Below are 16780 nucleotides of genomic sequence, written 5' to 3'. Positions count from 1 at the left end.
GGGTTTAAATACAATCAGGGGAAACGAGGCACAGGTGCAAATAATAATGGGGATCAAGGGAAAACAAAAGGTCAAAAAGCACAATGGGGGCATCTAGTGACCAAAAACCGGAACAACCCTGGCCAAATCCTGACAGAATCCCCCCCTAGGAACGGCTCCTGACGTTCCTACCAGCTCTCTCGGGGTGGAGGGCCCTGAACTGACGAATGAGGTCAGGGTCCAGTATGTCTTTGGCAGGAACCCAGGAGCGCTCCTCGGGACCGTAGCCTTCCCAGTCCACCAGATACTGCCAGGCCGCTGCACCCGGCGGGAATCCAGTATCCGATGGACGGTATAAGCCGGCTGGCCTCCAATGACACGAGGCGGAGGGGAGGTCTGTCTGCCGGGACAAGGGGAGAAAAACAACAGGTTTTAATAAGGAAATGTGAAACGTGGGATTAATCTTAAGGGATCTGGGTAAGTGTAGGCGATAAGAAACTGGGTTAACTCTCCTGGCAACCTTAAAGGGACCGATGTATTTTTGGGACAGCTTGCGAGACTCCACCCGTAGTGGTAAGTCTCTTGTGGAGAGCCAGACTCTCTGGCCGGGGCGCAGGGTAGGCCCGGGACGGCGACGTCTGTTGGTATGTTGTTGGTACCTCTGTGAGGAACGCATAAGATTAAGATGGGTCTTCCTCCACATAAGCCAACAGCGTCTGACGAACTTCAAGGCTGAAGGCACTCTGACTTCTGCCTCCTGGTCCGGGAACAATGGAGGGGCATAGCCAAACTGACACTCGTGCGGGGACATACCAGTGGAGGAGAAGCGCAAGGTGTTGTGCGCGTATTCGGCCCAAACAATGAAGGACGACCATGTGGACGGGTTGTTACGAGTCATACATCGGAGGGTGGTTTCCAGCTCTTGATTCATCCTCTCTGTTTGGCCGTTGGACTCCGGATGGTACCCTGAAGATAGACTGGCAGAAGCCCCCATTCGTTGGCAGAAGGCCTTCCAAAACCTTGAGGCGAACTGGGGACCTCTGTCAGAAACCATATCTTGAGGAATGCCGAAGACTCGGAACACATGATTAATTACCAACTCAGCCGTTTCCTTGGCAGAAGGTAACTTAGTCAGAGGGACGAACCTGGCCGCCTTTGAAAACCTGTCGATTATGACTAGGATAGTAGTATTGCCATGGGATGGAGGAAGGCCAGTAATAAAGTCCAACGAGATATGGGACCAGGGTCTGTGGGGAACAGGTAAAGGGGGAAGGAGTCCTTGAGGGCGGAGGTGAGAAGATTTGCCCTGGCAGCACACGGGGCAGGCATTGACGAAAGTGGCAACGTCTTCTCTTATGGCAGGCCACCAGAACTTACGCTGGATGAACTCCAAGGTGCGACCTACGCCCGGGTGACAGGTGAGGCGAGAGGAGTGCCCCCACAGAAGGACCTGAGTCCTCACTGCCTTGGGGACAAACAACCGATTGGCAGGACCTCCTTTCGGGTCCGGTTCGATAGCTTGAGCTCGTCTCACGGTATCCTCAACTTGCCACAAGATCGGAGCCACGATCTTAGCAGCAGGAAGGACAGGCATGTCCGTGTCATCTTGAATGGCAGGAGCGTAGACTCGGGACAGGGCATAAGGTTTGAGATTCTTCGACCCGGGCCGATAGGTGAGGATAAACTGGAATCGATTGAAGAAAAGAGACCATCTAGCTTGTCTAGAGTTCAACCGCTTCGCCTGCTGGATATACTCCAGATTTTTGTGGTCCGTAAGCACTTGCAATGGGTGAGAAGCCCCCTCGAGCCAGTGTCTCCATTCCTTCAATGCCATCTTAACCGCTAGGAGTTCACGATCCCCCACATCGTAGTTCCTCTCAGCCGGGGTAAGCCGGTGTGAGAAGAAAGCGCACGGATGAGGCTTCTTGTCTTCACCCCTCTGAGACAGGACAGCTCCAACACCAACCTCTGAGGCGTCTACCTCCACCACAAACGGTTCATCCGTAGTCGGTAGTATCAGGATGGGAGCAGAGAGGACACGCTGCTTGAGTCCTTGGAAGGCCATCTCAGCTTCTCTTCCCCACAAAAACCTTGCATTGCCACCCTTGGTTAAAGCTGAGAGAGGGGCTGCCACCAAGCTGAAGTTCTTGATGAACTTGCTGTAAAAGTTTGTGAAGCCCAGGAAACGCTGAACTTCCTTAACGGATTTGGGGGTGGGCCAATCCGCTACCGACCCCTACCTTCCTGGGGTCCATTTGGACTCGACCGGGTTCCACTACAAATCCCAGGAATTGTACTCGGGATGATTGGAATTCACATTTTTTCCGGCTTAATGTACAGATGGCTGTCTAGGAGGCGTTTGAGTACTTGTCTGACATGCTTTGTGTGTTCTTGAAGAGAGCTCGAAAAGATGAGGATGTCATCCAAGTAAACGAACACAAATATGTTAAGCATATCCCTAAGCACATCGTTTATGAGCGCTTGGAACACCGCTGGGGCGTTGGTCAGGCCGAAGGGCATCACCAAGTATTCATAGTGACCAGTAGGCGTGTTGAAAGCGGTCTTCCACTCGTCACCAGGTCTGATCCGCACAAGATGGTATGTGTTCCGCAGGTCAAGCTTAGTGAAAACAACTGCTTCCTGGAGCAGCTCGAAGGCTGTGGCCATAAGGGGTAGCGGGTAATGGTTACGGACGGTTATGGCATTGAGTCCCCGGTAGTCGATGCAAGGACGTAATCCACCGTCTTTCTTGGCCACAAAGAAAAACCCTGCTCCCGCCGGGGAGGTGGATGGACGCATGAGGCCTGCTTCCAGAGCGTCCTTGATGTAGGTATCCATAGCAGCTCGTTCGGGTGGAGATAGGGAAAAGAAACGACCCCTGGGGGGGGCAAGTGCCCGGAAACAGTTCAATGGGGCAATCATAAGGTCTATGGGGCGGTAGCATGGTGGCCCTCTGTTTGCTAAATACCAGTTTGAGGTCATGGTAACACTCGGGAACTCGGGTCAGGTCGATGGATTCTAAAGACTCGGGAGTAGAAATCGGGGAATTCGGGAAAATACAAGTAGCTTGGCACGTAGGACCCCACTGCTTGATAGTGCCCAAGGACCAGTCAATGTGAGGGTTATGGCTGTGAAGCCAAGCGTATCCAAGGACGAGAGGGAACTCGGAACAGGAGATCAAATGAAAGTTCATCAATTCCTGGTGTTGTGAAACTGAAAGTCGCAAGGAGGTAGTGACATGAGTGACAAGTCCAGATCCCAAAGGGCTTCCATCCAATGTAGTAACCCTCATGGGCTCACTTAGAGGTTCAGAGGGAACACCATTGTCCTTCGCCCAGACACCATCCATGAAGTTACCTGCGGCTCCAGAGTCTACCAAGGCTTGAAGGTGAAGCTTGTGGTTGTCCCAGGAAAGGGTGACTGGAATGAGCAGACGGGAGTTGGACGGATGGGAGGAGGTTATGTTTCCCATTACAGTTCCCCCGGTCTGTACGGGACAGAGCGTTTCCCTGGAGCCCGGGACACGTGGAACGGAAATGGCCCGTTTTGCCGCAATATAGACAGCGTCGCTCCCTCATCCGGCGGTCTCTCTCAGCCTGGGAGATGCGTCCAATCTGCATGGGTTCCGGTGGAGCCAGCGAGGATAAAGGTGGGGACTCGGAGCTGGGACTGATAGGGGCTAGAGGTCTACGGTTGAGTCCTCTCTCTCTCAGACGCTGGTCAATGCGTGAGGCCAACTTGATCAGGGACTCAAGATTGTCCGGTGGTTCCCGAGTGGCCAGTTCATCTTGGATAGTGTCGGAAAGGCCTTTCAGAAAGCACACCGTGAGCGCCTCGTTGTTCCAGCCACTCGCTGCTGCCACCGTGCGGAACTGGATGGCATAGTCCGTCACGCTGCGCCGACCTTGGTGGAGAGTCAGGAGCTGTTTGGCTGAGTCAGGACCACTGCTTGGGCCTTGAAACACTCGTTTGAATTCCTCAGCAAAGGCAGAGTAGCTGGCACAGCAGGAACTATGGGCATCCCACACAGCAGTAGCCCAGGCCAGGGCTTTTTCCGACAGCAGGGTGATGATATATGCGATCTTAGACCGGTCGGTGGGGAATGACGAGGGTTGCAGCTCGAAGGAGAGAGAACATTGGGTGAGAAACCCTTTACAAGCACTTGGATCACCTGAGAACCGTTGGGGAGGTGGAAGACGAGGTTCAGCCAGAGGGTTAACTGCCATGGGTACGTGAATCTGAGGTACTGGGACGGGAACTGTTGCCGGGGTAAGTCGATCAGATATCTGCTTTATGGAAGTCAGCATCTCCGACAGAAGATGAGAATGTCTAGCCATTAAGGCCTCTTGCTGAACCAGGGCGGCTTCGAGGCGTTGGACAGTCTTCTGGTGGTGGGACAGCATGGCAACAAGGTCCTGGGAACTGGCTGCCTCTGGGTTCATTTTTGGCTCTATGTTTCTGTCAGGACCCGGTTACGAACCCGGGTCTCCGGAGTGAGGCAGAAGATGAGGCAGACACAGCAGTACTTGAGACGGTGTATTTAATGAAGTAAAAAGTGAAGTCCTTCAGGAAAACATGTAACTCCACAACCTCAAAAAGAATTTCACAAGAACAAAGGTAATCCTCCAAGACAAAAAGGTAAATCCACAAGGTGGTAGGTATAGCATAAAAAGCCTCAAAGGATACTCAAAAATAAATAAACAAGAACACCGGGATCAACAAGAGTTCACAGAATACTAGGGCTGGGTGCTAACATACAAACACAGAGCAAAGAACTGAGGAAAACTAAGGGTTTAAATACAATCAGGGGAAACGAGGCACAGGTGCAAATAATAATGGGGATCAAGGGAAAACAAAAGGTCAAAAAGCACAATGGGGGCATCTAGTGACCAAAAACCAGAACAACCCTGGCCAAATCCTGACACTCCAATCCAAAATTAAATCTAGAATCGGCTTCCTCTTTTGCAACAAAGCCTCCTTCACTGACGCTGCCAAACATACCCTCGTAAAACTGACTATCCTACCGATTCTCAACTTCGGCGATGTCATTTATAGCGTCCAACACTCTACTCAGCAAATTGGATGCAGTCTATCACAGTGCCATCCATTTTGTCACCAAAGCCCCATATACCACCCACCACTGCGACCTGTATGCTCCCGTCGGCTGGCCCTCGCTACATATTCGTCGCCAAACCCACTGGCTCTAGGACATCTATAAGTCTTTGCTAGGTAAAGCTCCTCCTTATCTCAGCTTACTGGTCACCATAACAACACTCACCCGTAGCACGCGCTCCAGCAGGTATATCTCACTGGTCATTCCCAAAGCCAACACCTCTTTGGCCACCTTTCCTTCTGCCAATGACTGGAATGAATTGCAAAAATCGTTGAAGTTGGGGACTTATATCTCCCTCGCTAACTAAGCATCAGCTATCTGAGAAGCTTACCGATCGCTGCAGCTGTACACAGCCCATCTGTAAATAGCCCATCCAACTACCTACCTCATCCCCATATTGTTTTTATTTACTTTTTTGCTCTTTACACACCAGTATTTCTACATGCACATCATCATCGCACATCTACACTCCAGTGTCAATTTGCTAAATTAAAATTACTTCGCTACTATGGCCTATTTATTGCCTTACCTCCTTACTCTATTTGCACACACTGTATATATATTTTTCTATTGTGTTATTTACTGTACTTTTGTTTATCCCACGTGTAACTCTGTGTTGTATGTGTCACACTGCTTTGCTTTATCTTGGCAAGGTCGCAGTTGTAAATGAGAACTTGTTCTCAACTGGCCTACCTGGTTAAATAAAGGTGAAATGAAAACAAATGTAAAAAGGGCCTGTATTCATAAAGAGTGCTGGTATAGGATTAGTTTAGCTTTTTAGATTATAATGAATAAAACATTATATGGACAGCGGGGGACTTGATCCCAGATCAGAAATCTTACTCACATTTTGAATACATGCCCTTAAATATACAACCTAATCCTCCTGAATCTAAGCATATTTGACAGGTGTGAGAGAAACTTTGAAAGATATCCACCACTTGTTTAAGGTGTTGTTCTGATCATCTAAGTGTGTAATCACAAGGCTTAGAACCATGATCAGGTGCTAGTTAATATGGCAGGCTGGGTGGTGGAGGAGGAAGACGGTTGCTGTCAGGTACCATCTTTCAGAGTGAAGTACACTCTTTCAGGGGGAGATTTAGAAATAGGGTGATTGTATAAAGCCTTGTGTCACATGATTGGGCTCCCCAGATGTGGCCATATACATGCTACTGCTATGTATTTTGATTATTCATTGTTGGGTGAGTTTGCTCATTGACCAACTGCCCATATCAACCATTTAACAGTCCTAGAGCATTGGACAGATATCCAACAGACATTGGACAGATATAAAAACAATTGTAAACAAGATTCTGATTCCAGCATGTTCTAATTTCAAGTATTGGTATGGTTTTTGATGCAATGTTGCACCTTTTCAGCAGTGCAACTGTGGTAAAAGAAAATACCACACATTTGCTGAGCCTGCAATTGCTTTTCATACACAACTAACAGTGACCTAAGCCAAGTCCAATACCGACATAATACCACAGTAATGTTGTGACCTATATACTAAAGTCATTTTACATAAACAAAGAGCAAAGAAAACTGCAGATACAGTAGTTGGCCCACATGACTGAATAACCCAGATTCCTTGGTTAGCCTTGTGTCATCATGATCACCAAAGAAATCATGTTCTCAAACCTTGAAGTGAAATGTCACATTTAAAACTTCTATGGACATAAAAATGACTCAAAATAACTTAAATTAGTCATTTAAAAAACGTAGCTCAAGTATAAAATTCTACATTTTAAAAATCTAAGTATAGGTTTACCACATTGTCAGATTTTCCACCTCGTCTCCGGATTTCAAACCAGCAACCTTTACTGGCCGTTACTGGCCCAACGCTGTTAACCACTAGGCTACCTGCCGCCCCACCCAGGCTGTGGATTGTCAAACTGTGGATGAAGTCCTTTTACTAAAGCAGAGGGTAGACATACTGATAATGCACCTGACCACCCCACCATGGCTTATCTAGCCCTAGACAGAAGATAACACAAATATACACACAGCTCTTTTGACAAGGGGGATTAATGAGAACCTATAGCTTCGCTGTAGGCATCCTGAAACCCTGAGACAGAACGGCCTAACCAGCCCCACTCCTTACTGGACCACTACGGTGCATAGAAAGAGCACACATTTTTGCAACCCTTCTCATGAGTAGTCTCTTTCTGCACACGTGAGCAATAGAGAAGATTCATAAAGGCACGTGCATTTATTGTGTATGTACCACTCTTTTGGTGGGAAATATCAACATTTCATGTAGCTTATTCTAGCAAACAATATATACATTTTCAAATAAAGGAGGCAGAGGCAGACAATGCCTTCATTCCCAAAAATGCAAGACAGTGAGACAGGGATCATGGTGATCTGTTATGTCATGACAATCACACACAGTGTGATTTGAGCTACACACGTTTAACATGGCTTTGACTCAGTGTGTGCACACATGAGGCATGTGTACACAGCACCATCAGGAAACACACACACACTGATATTAAATCACTACTGTGTAAACAGTTGCTCTTGTTTGCACAGACCAACTGTTCATTCTGGACACAAACAAAGCACTGGCTTATATCACGGGAAGTGTTAACAGTTGGACAGACAGGGAGGGGATGTCTTGCACATGAGCAGTGCATCAGTGTATCCACATGGTGTATTCCTCTTTAGATAGTTAGACTCTGCAGGGGAGCAGCGCTCTCCAACCATCTCCAACGCAGCTCAGAACAGCATCAGTCCAGATACCGTGGCCAAATCCTTCACGCTCACCAACCACCATGTCATTTCACAAGGACATCCTCCATAGTGTTCTCTTCAGAAAGTGAACTCCATTTATAGTGAATGTGGGTTTTAATGATCAACCACTTACAGTGATCAAATTTTCCTACACGGATGTGATCACTATAAAAGAAGCACACACTGAACTTGAAATACTGTAATATGAATGCTCTAAACCGATTCTAGTCAGTGTACCTGATGTTTTACTCTGCACTTTCTGATTTAGTACACATAATGATGTCTTACTTGGCACTGATTTGGCATCAACTGTGATACATACTACAGTGCACCATAAGACTCCAAGAAGGAGGCGCTGACAGCTACACAGCAGTTCTCAGAAGCACTAGAACAAAAGTAACTAACCGAGTCATCACAAAATCACAGCAGGCCTACTTATCTCAAAACAAAACATCCACCATTAGACTATGGTGTAGCAGTTGTAATTATAAAATGACTTATTTTACAATACTGGCTAAGTAGTTTACATACTGTCATCATACTGATCAAATCATATTTTCATAATTTCACTGATTGAGCTCATCAACCCAGTAGGATCTCTGTGTTGTGCTTGTTGTGCTCAGGGAACAACTAGGCTCAGAGAATTAGCCTTTATTTTAGCAAACATTATTACATGTACCCTTCTACTGCTGCCATGAGGCTAACTTCTCATTTGACTTTATTGTGCTAATTTGTGCATTAGTTAGATTACACACACACAAAAAACATGGGCGTGTCAATATTTGCGATTGAGATTTTAGAGATTGTGGTCTGCACGTTTAGCTATTAAGCTCCACCTTCACTGTAGAGTATAAACACATTGCAGTGTGGCTAAGTTGAATGGTTGTAACCAGCATTTCCAGATTTCAGGTTAAACTTTTCCTCGGTGCACTATGACAATGACCTTACACTTTGGTCAAGCTTGATACATTGAATAACAGTAAGGGCCATTTGTTGCAAAGGATTTTCTTCATGCATATTTGGCCATACATAATCTCCAGTCTAGACTGCCTGTCACCTTGCGTTCCTAAAGTGAAGTAGTTTTTCTCTCATGGTCCTATGAGGCAGCTAGCTGTCACCATGCGTTGCCAATAAAGCCAATAGTTTAATGAGGCAGCTGTTGGATTTTCACTAATCACTCTACCCTGATTACTCTGATGAGTGCATGATGCTCTTAAATGATCACCCTGCAATGAAAAAAATGTTGCAAAATAATTATTATCTCCCTAAGTACTGCAGCTGCACCGCCTGCAATAATTACAAATAGAACAGGGTGCCTTCTATCATACCTTATAATCACTTATTATTATAAGAGACAATGCTGAGTGAAATCATGGTTTCTGTTGGCATGCATTGAAACACATGGCTTTCTCGTGGCTTTTTTTTGCAAAATAACTACTTATTTGACCAAATAATTGTCAATATATAACACCATATTTACTGTATTACAAGTAAAAAGTAGCAGATCTATTTTGCTCCAGCAGCTAGCATAATCTGTCTGCTCGCAAATTCACCTGTTGGAACATGGCAGCTCTCAACACCCGACAACAGAAAGCATTGGCAGCTACTATCCGAGAGATTGTTCATGAGGACATTACCTCGACTTGCAATTAAAACCGGTAAATTAATCTCTTGCACTGCTCACTTCTAAAGTGGATACCTACTCAACTAACGTGGAAAGTTTGGAGACAGTGGCCAATGTGACAGAGGGTCGACTCAATGATATGGAAACAACACGAACTAAGCTAGAAGGGGAAATCAATCTCCAACCAAAAAGAATCACTGGAAAATCATTCCAATAAAATAAATATGTTGGTCCCAGGACTTGAAACTGGTGTGGAAGCGGGCAACCCAACTTCCTTCATGAGCAATATTTTCTATGTACTGTTTGGGCAGGAGAAGCTGGGCCCATGCCGCTGATAAACATTGAGCACCGCACGCCCGTGTCTTCTCCGCAACGGATCCTGGTGTATGATTGTACAAATCCAATGTTTTGAAGTTGAACAGCAAATTGTTCTCCTCACAGCAGAGTCGGGGGCTCTGACCTATGCTGAGAAAAGGATCAGCATCTAGCCAGATCTTAGTGCCGAGCTGCTGAAACAGAGGGCGACCTACAACGAGGTGAGACCCCAGCCACACAAGCCAAACCTGAGATGCGGCTTCATTCACCGGGCAAAACTCATCTTGACCTTCCCAATACAACACATGTTTTCCACTGCCAAGGAGGCTTAAGACTTATTGGAGAAGCACATCAAGCCCAACACACAAGGAGATGAAACGACAGATACAGACTATTCGTTATTTGACTGGCTCCATATTCAGGTATGCTATCCATGCACAATGGCTATGATGCTGCCCTCAGCATAAGACAATGATGACACCCTCTTAATTAATTGGATAAAAATAACACTATTATTATTACAATATTGCTGAACATTGGAGATTATTATAATTATGCCGTTATTATTATAATGCCTATGGTACAGGACATTTAGATAGTGATAACACCACGCCAGTTAATGAACAATGGACAAGATATTGATGTGTCATACAGACTGGGGCTGCTTCTTTGTGGGACTACGGCATCCCTATATGGGCTAAATATGGCAATGTAAATTGGAAGCTTGGTCAATAAAAACTTTGTAAAGAAAAGATCTAATGCTGAGTGGAGCAGATCTGTAAATACAGTATTCGACAATGGTAACACATTATTTGAGTGCCTACATAAAGACTTCATAAGACATTCATATCCCGTTAATAGCCCATTCATAAGCAGTGCATACGAAAAGCTTATATCAACACCCGCAAGTTATTTCATATTTTTTCACAGTAATGTCATTTATACTGCAATTATAATTAACCCTAACTTATGGAATTCTTAATGGGATTCATCATAAAATACCTGCTTTGGTTTTCACAATATCTAGTCAGAAGTCATTCAGCCATGGTGTTGTGGTATTGACAGTGCATAATGTGTGAGGAACCCTGATAATCAGTGCAGGGAGGGTAGTAGACTTCATATCGGATCCCCTTGGATCTGTTGTTGCCCTCACCCATCCCCCTCGCCCAGTATCGGCCTGGCAGACACAATTAACATTTCCATAAAAACAATTCTCTGCCTCCAATAATCCAATGCAATTTGTTTTCCATCTCTGTTCATTAATCATTGTTTAAGTTGGTGAGCCCTCTTATACTCTCTGCCATCTGCACTCAGCTGTGTTACCGAGATGACACCTCGCCTCTTAATCGAAGCTGACAGCCAAGAAGACGCCTGTCCAAATAGCTTTCTGCATACTGTATGTGCACCCCTTCTCCACTCAACATCCCTCATTCCTGCCATCAGGTAGAAGTCGGTGATTCAACGGATTCTAATTCATCTAAGAGGTGTGGTCACGCAACGCACACACAAAGGCACACACACACATGCACATGAAATGCACTTTCTAAATTATGACATGCTAAGCTATGGCTGCTCGTAAAGGGAAAAAGAGAACAGCAAACGCAACGACAAAGGAATCTCATTGTAACGCGTCCTACCGAAGGTGGCTCCCCTTCCTGTTCGGGTGGTGCTCGGCGGTCGTCGTCACCGGCCTACTAGCTGCCACCGATCCCTTTTTCCCTTTTCTGTTGGTTTGGTCTGATTTGTTTAACCTGTTTCTTGTTTAGACTTTTAATTTGGCTATTTAAGTCAGTAGGCCTGCCTGCTCTTCGTGCGGGCTTGTTTATTCCCACTTTGTATGTGTGGTCGTGCTATCTCGGTTTGGTTCCTGTTTTGGGCATTTGTTTTATGACGCTCAGTTTCGTTATATATACTATTTTGCTGGTGCTGAATAAAATGCTATTCAGAACTTTCTGCCTCCTGCACCTGACTCCGCACCCACTACACCTAAGATTGTCACAGAAGCCCGCACCACCGATGGGAGTCAGCAGGAGCAGCGGCCACCCCCCTTCCATCGATGGTGGAACGCGTTCTCCATCATACCACCATCCTCCATCGGATAGGGTCAGCGATGGATCAGATGATGGAGAGAATGGACCGATAGGAGAGGAGTGTCCTCCCCACTTCACCTCCGGCTCCTCCAACGGGACCACCTACTCCACCCCCAGTGTCCGGCTCCAGCGCACTCCGTATTGCGCCTCCGAGGGAGTAAAATGGAACGGCGGCTGGGTGCCAGGGGTTTCTCCTCCAACTCGAGTTGTACCTGGCTACCGTGAGGCCGACTCCCTCTGGGGAGGAGAGTGTGAGCGTACTCGTCTCCTGCCTGACAGGCCGAGCTCTGGAGTGGGCCTATGCTGTCTGGAATGGCCCAGACTCGGCGAAGGTTCACCCGCCATTTCCGGGCTGTATTCGACCACCCTTGGAGTTCCAGACCTTGGCCGCTGGGGCCGGGTGGAACGACTGGGCTCTGATGGACAACTACCGTTGCAGCCTCCAGGAGGACATCCGCAGGGAGCTAGCTTGTCGGGACACCACTTGCCCTAGACAAACTTATTATTATTATTATTTATATATTATGTCTATTCGGCTGGACAATCTGCTAGCTGCCCGCGGGCGTTCAGAAAGGGTCCTGTCAGTTTCACCTCCTAGCCCTCCCGCTCCCATTCCTATGGAGTTAGGGGGGCTCCTCCCCCTGTGGTCGGAGAGGACACACGGTCGACCGGTGCTAGAGCAGTCCATCTGGGAGTCGAGAGGGAAGGCGGAACACTTCTCGGTCACCCCAGGTGAGTCAGCTTCAAACTCACACAGAGCTCCCTGTTGGTCGCATGTTTGTATACATTTTTTTCCTTGATTTTTCTCCCTCTTCCCAGCATAAGGCGCTATTCGATTCAGGTGCAGCTGGGAACTTTATGGATCGCGGACTTGCCCTCAAGCTGGGAATTCCGCTGGTGCCGATAGATCCCCCCTTCCCCGTGCACTCCTTAGATAGCCGGCCATTAGGGTCAGGGCTGGTCAGGGAGGCCACGGTTCCACTGGACATGGTGACGCAGGGGGATCATAAGGAGCGGATTAGTCTCCTTGTCGATTCACCTGCATTTCCAGTGGTGCTGGGGGTTCCTTGGCTGGCCAGTCACAATCCCAGGATTTTGTGGAGACAGGGGGTTCTTCAGGGGTGGTCAGAGGAGTGTTCAGGTATGGGAGCTTCCATTGGTGCCACGTCGGTGGAGAGTCCAGACTAGGTTTCCACTGTGCGCATTCCCCCTGAATATTCCGATTTGGCTATCGCTTTCTGTAAGAAGAAGGCGACTAAATTACCACCTCATCGACAGGAGGATTGTGCGATAAACCTCCAGGTAAATGCTGCGCTTCCCAAGAGTCACGTGTACCCATTGTCACAGGAGGAGACGTTGGCTATGGAGACATATGTCACGGAATCTCTGGGACAGGGGTACATTCGGCCCTCCATTTCACCCGTCTCCTCAAGTTTATTTTTTCTGAAAAAAGGAGGAAGGTTTGCATCCGTGTATTGATTAGAGGTCTCAATTCCATCACGGTGGGGTTTAGTTACCCGCTACCTCTCATCGCTACGGCGGTGGAATCATTTCACGGGGTGCGGTTTTTCACAAACTGGACCTCAGGATCTGGTGTGTATTCGGGAGGAAGACAAGTGGAAAACCGCATTTAGTACCACATCGGGCCATTATGAGTACCTCGTCATGCCGTATGGGTTAAAGAATGCTCCAGCCATCTTTAAATCGTTTGTAGATGAGATTCTCAGGGACCTACACGGGCAGGGCGTGGTTGTATATATCGATGATATCCTGACCTATTCCGCCACACGGGCCACGCATGTGTCTCTGCTGCGCAAAGTGCTTGGGAGACTGCTGGAGCATGACCTATACATCAAGGCTGAGAAGTGTGTGTTCTCCAAACGAGCCGTCTCCTTCCTGGGTTGTCGCATTTCCACCTCGGGGGTGGTGATGGAGTGTGACTGCGTTAAGGCCGTACGTAATTGGCCGACTCCAACCACGGTGAAGGAAGTGCAGCGATTGTTAGGGTTTGCCAATTACTACAGGAGGTTTATCCGGGGTTTTGGCCAGGTAGCGGCCCCCATTACCTCACTGCTGAAGGGGGGCCGGTGCGTTTGCGGTGGTCGGCAGAGGCTAACAGAGCCTTCAATCGGTTGAAGGCGCTGTTCACAGATGCACCCGTGTTGGTGCATCCGGACCCTTCTTTAGCGTTCATAGTGGAGGTGGACGCGTCCGAGGCTGGGGTGGGTGCCGTGCTATCACAGCGCTCGGGTACGCCACTAAAACTCTGCCCCTGTGCTTTCTTTTCGAAGAAGCTCGGTCCGGTGGAGCGTAACTATGATGTGGGGGACCGTGACTTGTTAGCTATGGTAAAGGCTCTGAAGGTGTGGCTTGAGGGGGCTAAGCACCCTTTTCTAATCTGGACTGACCACCGGAATCTGGAGTATATCCGGGCAGCTAGGAGACTGAATCCGCGTCAGGCACGGTGAGTGATGTTCTTCACCTGATTTAGGTTTACCATCTCATATAGACCAGGCTCCCTGAATACTAAGGCCGACGCGCTGTCCCGTCTCTATGATACGGAGGATCGGCCCATCGATCTAGGCTGGTGGCACCGGTGGTATGGGAGATGGACACGGACATTGAGCGGGCGTTATGGGTGGAACCTGCACCTGCACCAACAATATCCTACAGGTCGTAAGTAGTGCCGCTTGGTGTTCGTGATCAATTGATTCGGTGGGAGTCTTAGGGGGAAGTTCTGGTGGCCCACCTTGGCTAGGGACGTTAGGTTCTATGTCTCTTCCTGTTCGGTGTGCGCCCAGAGTAAGGCTCCTAGGCAACTTCCTAGAGGGAAGTTACAGTCCCTCCCCGTTCAACAACGGTCGGTTTTCTAAGTCCTGCCGTCTCCTCCCGTTGCCCGGTCTCCCTACAGCCCTACAGACTGCGGAGGCTCTATTTACCCACGTCTTCCGGCACTTCGGGGTGGCGGAGGACATCGTCTCTGATCGGGGTCCCCAGTTCAAGTCCCGAGTGTGGAGGGCGTTTATGGAACGTCTGGGGGTCTCGGTCAGCTTGACCTCTGGTTATCACCTGAGAGTAATGGGCAGGTGGAGAGAGTGAACCAGGAGGTGGGTAGGTTTCTGCGGTCGTATTGCCAGGACCGGCCAAGGGAGTGGTCAAGGTACGTACCATTGGCGGAGTTAGCCCAGAACTCACTCCGCCACTCCTCCACGGACATGTCACCATTCCAATGCGTGTTGGGCTACCAGCCGGTCCTGGCGCCGTGGCATCAGAGTCAGACCGGAGCTCCTGCGGTGGAGGAGTGGGTGCAGCACTCCAAGGAAACCTGGAGGGCCGTCCAGGAATCCCTCAAGCAAGCAGGTGGACGGCAGAAGAGGAGCGCTGACCGCCACCGCAGTGAGGCCCCTGTGTTTGTACTGGGGGACAGGGTCTGGCTCTTGACCCGAAACCTACCCCTCCGCTTACCCTGCCGGAAGCTGGGGCCGCAGTGTGTGAGGCCCTTCAAAGTCCTAAGGAGGATACACGAGGTTTGTTATAGATTACAACTCCCTTCCTATTATCGTATTAACCCCTCGTTTCATGTGTCTCTCCTCAGGCTGGTGGTAGCTGGTCCCCTGCAAGAAGGTGAAGTACCGGAGGTCCCTCCTCCCCCTCTGGACATCGAGGGGTCCCCGGCGTACACAGTACGTGCTATTCTGGACTCGAGACGCCGGGTGAGGGGCCTGCATTACCTCGTGGACTGGGAGGGGTAAGGTCCGGAGGAGAGGTGCTGGGTACCGGTTGGGGACATCTTGGATCCGTCAATGTTGAGGGGTTTTCATCGCCTCCATCTGGATCGCCCTGCGCCTCGCCCTCCGGGTCATCCTCGAGGCCGGTGTCGGCGCGCTGCGGGAGCCGCACGTCAGGGGGGTACTGTCACGACTCCTACCGAAGGTGGCTCTCCTTCCTGTTCGGGTGGTGCTCGGCATCCGTCATCACCGGCCTACTAGCTGCCTCCGATCCCTTTTTCCCTTTTCTGTTGGTTTGGTCTGATTTGTTTAAACTGTTTCTTCTTTAGACTTTTAATTTGGCTATTTAAATCGGTAGGCCCGCCTGCTCTTCATGTGTTTGGCTATTTAAATCGGTAGGCCGCCTGCTCTTCCTGCAGGCTTGTTTATTCCCACTTTGTATGTGTGGTCGTGCTATCTCGGTTTGGTTCCTGTTTTGGGCATTTGTTTTATGACGCTCAGTTTCGTTATATATACTATTTTGCTGGTGCTGAATAAAGTGCTATTCAGAACTTTCTGCCTCCTGCACCTGACTCCGCACCCACTACGCCTAAGATTGTCACACTCATACATTCCACAATTTGTTCAAGCTGACAGGAGACTTTTTATCCTTTTAAATGAGTTCTCTGTTCCTATGCAAAACTATTGTTTTCCTGGATTTGGGAGAAAGATTATTAATTATTCACTGTGTAGTATCCTTGTATGAGGGAGCTGTGCTTTTCATGCCATTGCCTCATAGTTCACACAGACTTAAGGCCATGGAACTGGCAATATGCTTAGAGAGTGTTGTTAATCATAAACCAGGTATTAAAATGAAACTTCACTATCTTAAGATAAAAGTAACAGATTGGATGGTTGCGCTTTCTGAACTCCTTCTCTGACTGGATAACAGCTTGGCCACTGTACTGCTGAGGACCAGAGGGTCCAGACAAACACCTCAAAATACTTTTGCTGCACTTTTTCGAAGTGATTTAAGCCAACCAGAAAACAGCTTAGAATTTTGGGGAGAAAATCCGACTTATGATGATGGCAAGAGAGGGCCAAAAAGCTCATTTGGGCTGTTCAGTTGAGCTTGGATTATAGATGTACAAATCAGGTGCTTGGTGTTCAAACAAGTGATTCCATCAGAAAGTTGCCATGTAGGTCCTCTAACAGC

The 16780-nt window shown here is 48.3% G+C and overlaps 1 protein-coding gene across 2 annotated transcripts in view; it reads right to left on the bottom strand.

The window, feature by feature from the left end:
* LOC124034853 (zinc finger protein 536-like) overlaps positions 1-16780 on the bottom strand; it is a 49783-nt gene that overhangs the window by 31557 nt on the left and 1446 nt on the right. The window lies entirely within an intron of this gene.

The sequence above is a fragment of the Oncorhynchus gorbuscha genome, linkage group LG01 (assembly GCF_021184085.1).
Source record: "Oncorhynchus gorbuscha isolate QuinsamMale2020 ecotype Even-year linkage group LG01, OgorEven_v1.0, whole genome shotgun sequence".
Classification (NCBI taxonomy): Eukaryota; Metazoa; Chordata; class Actinopteri; order Salmoniformes; family Salmonidae; genus Oncorhynchus; species Oncorhynchus gorbuscha.
Note: the sequence above shows the minus strand (reverse complement) of the source record. Positions and strands in the feature narration are given on the sequence as shown.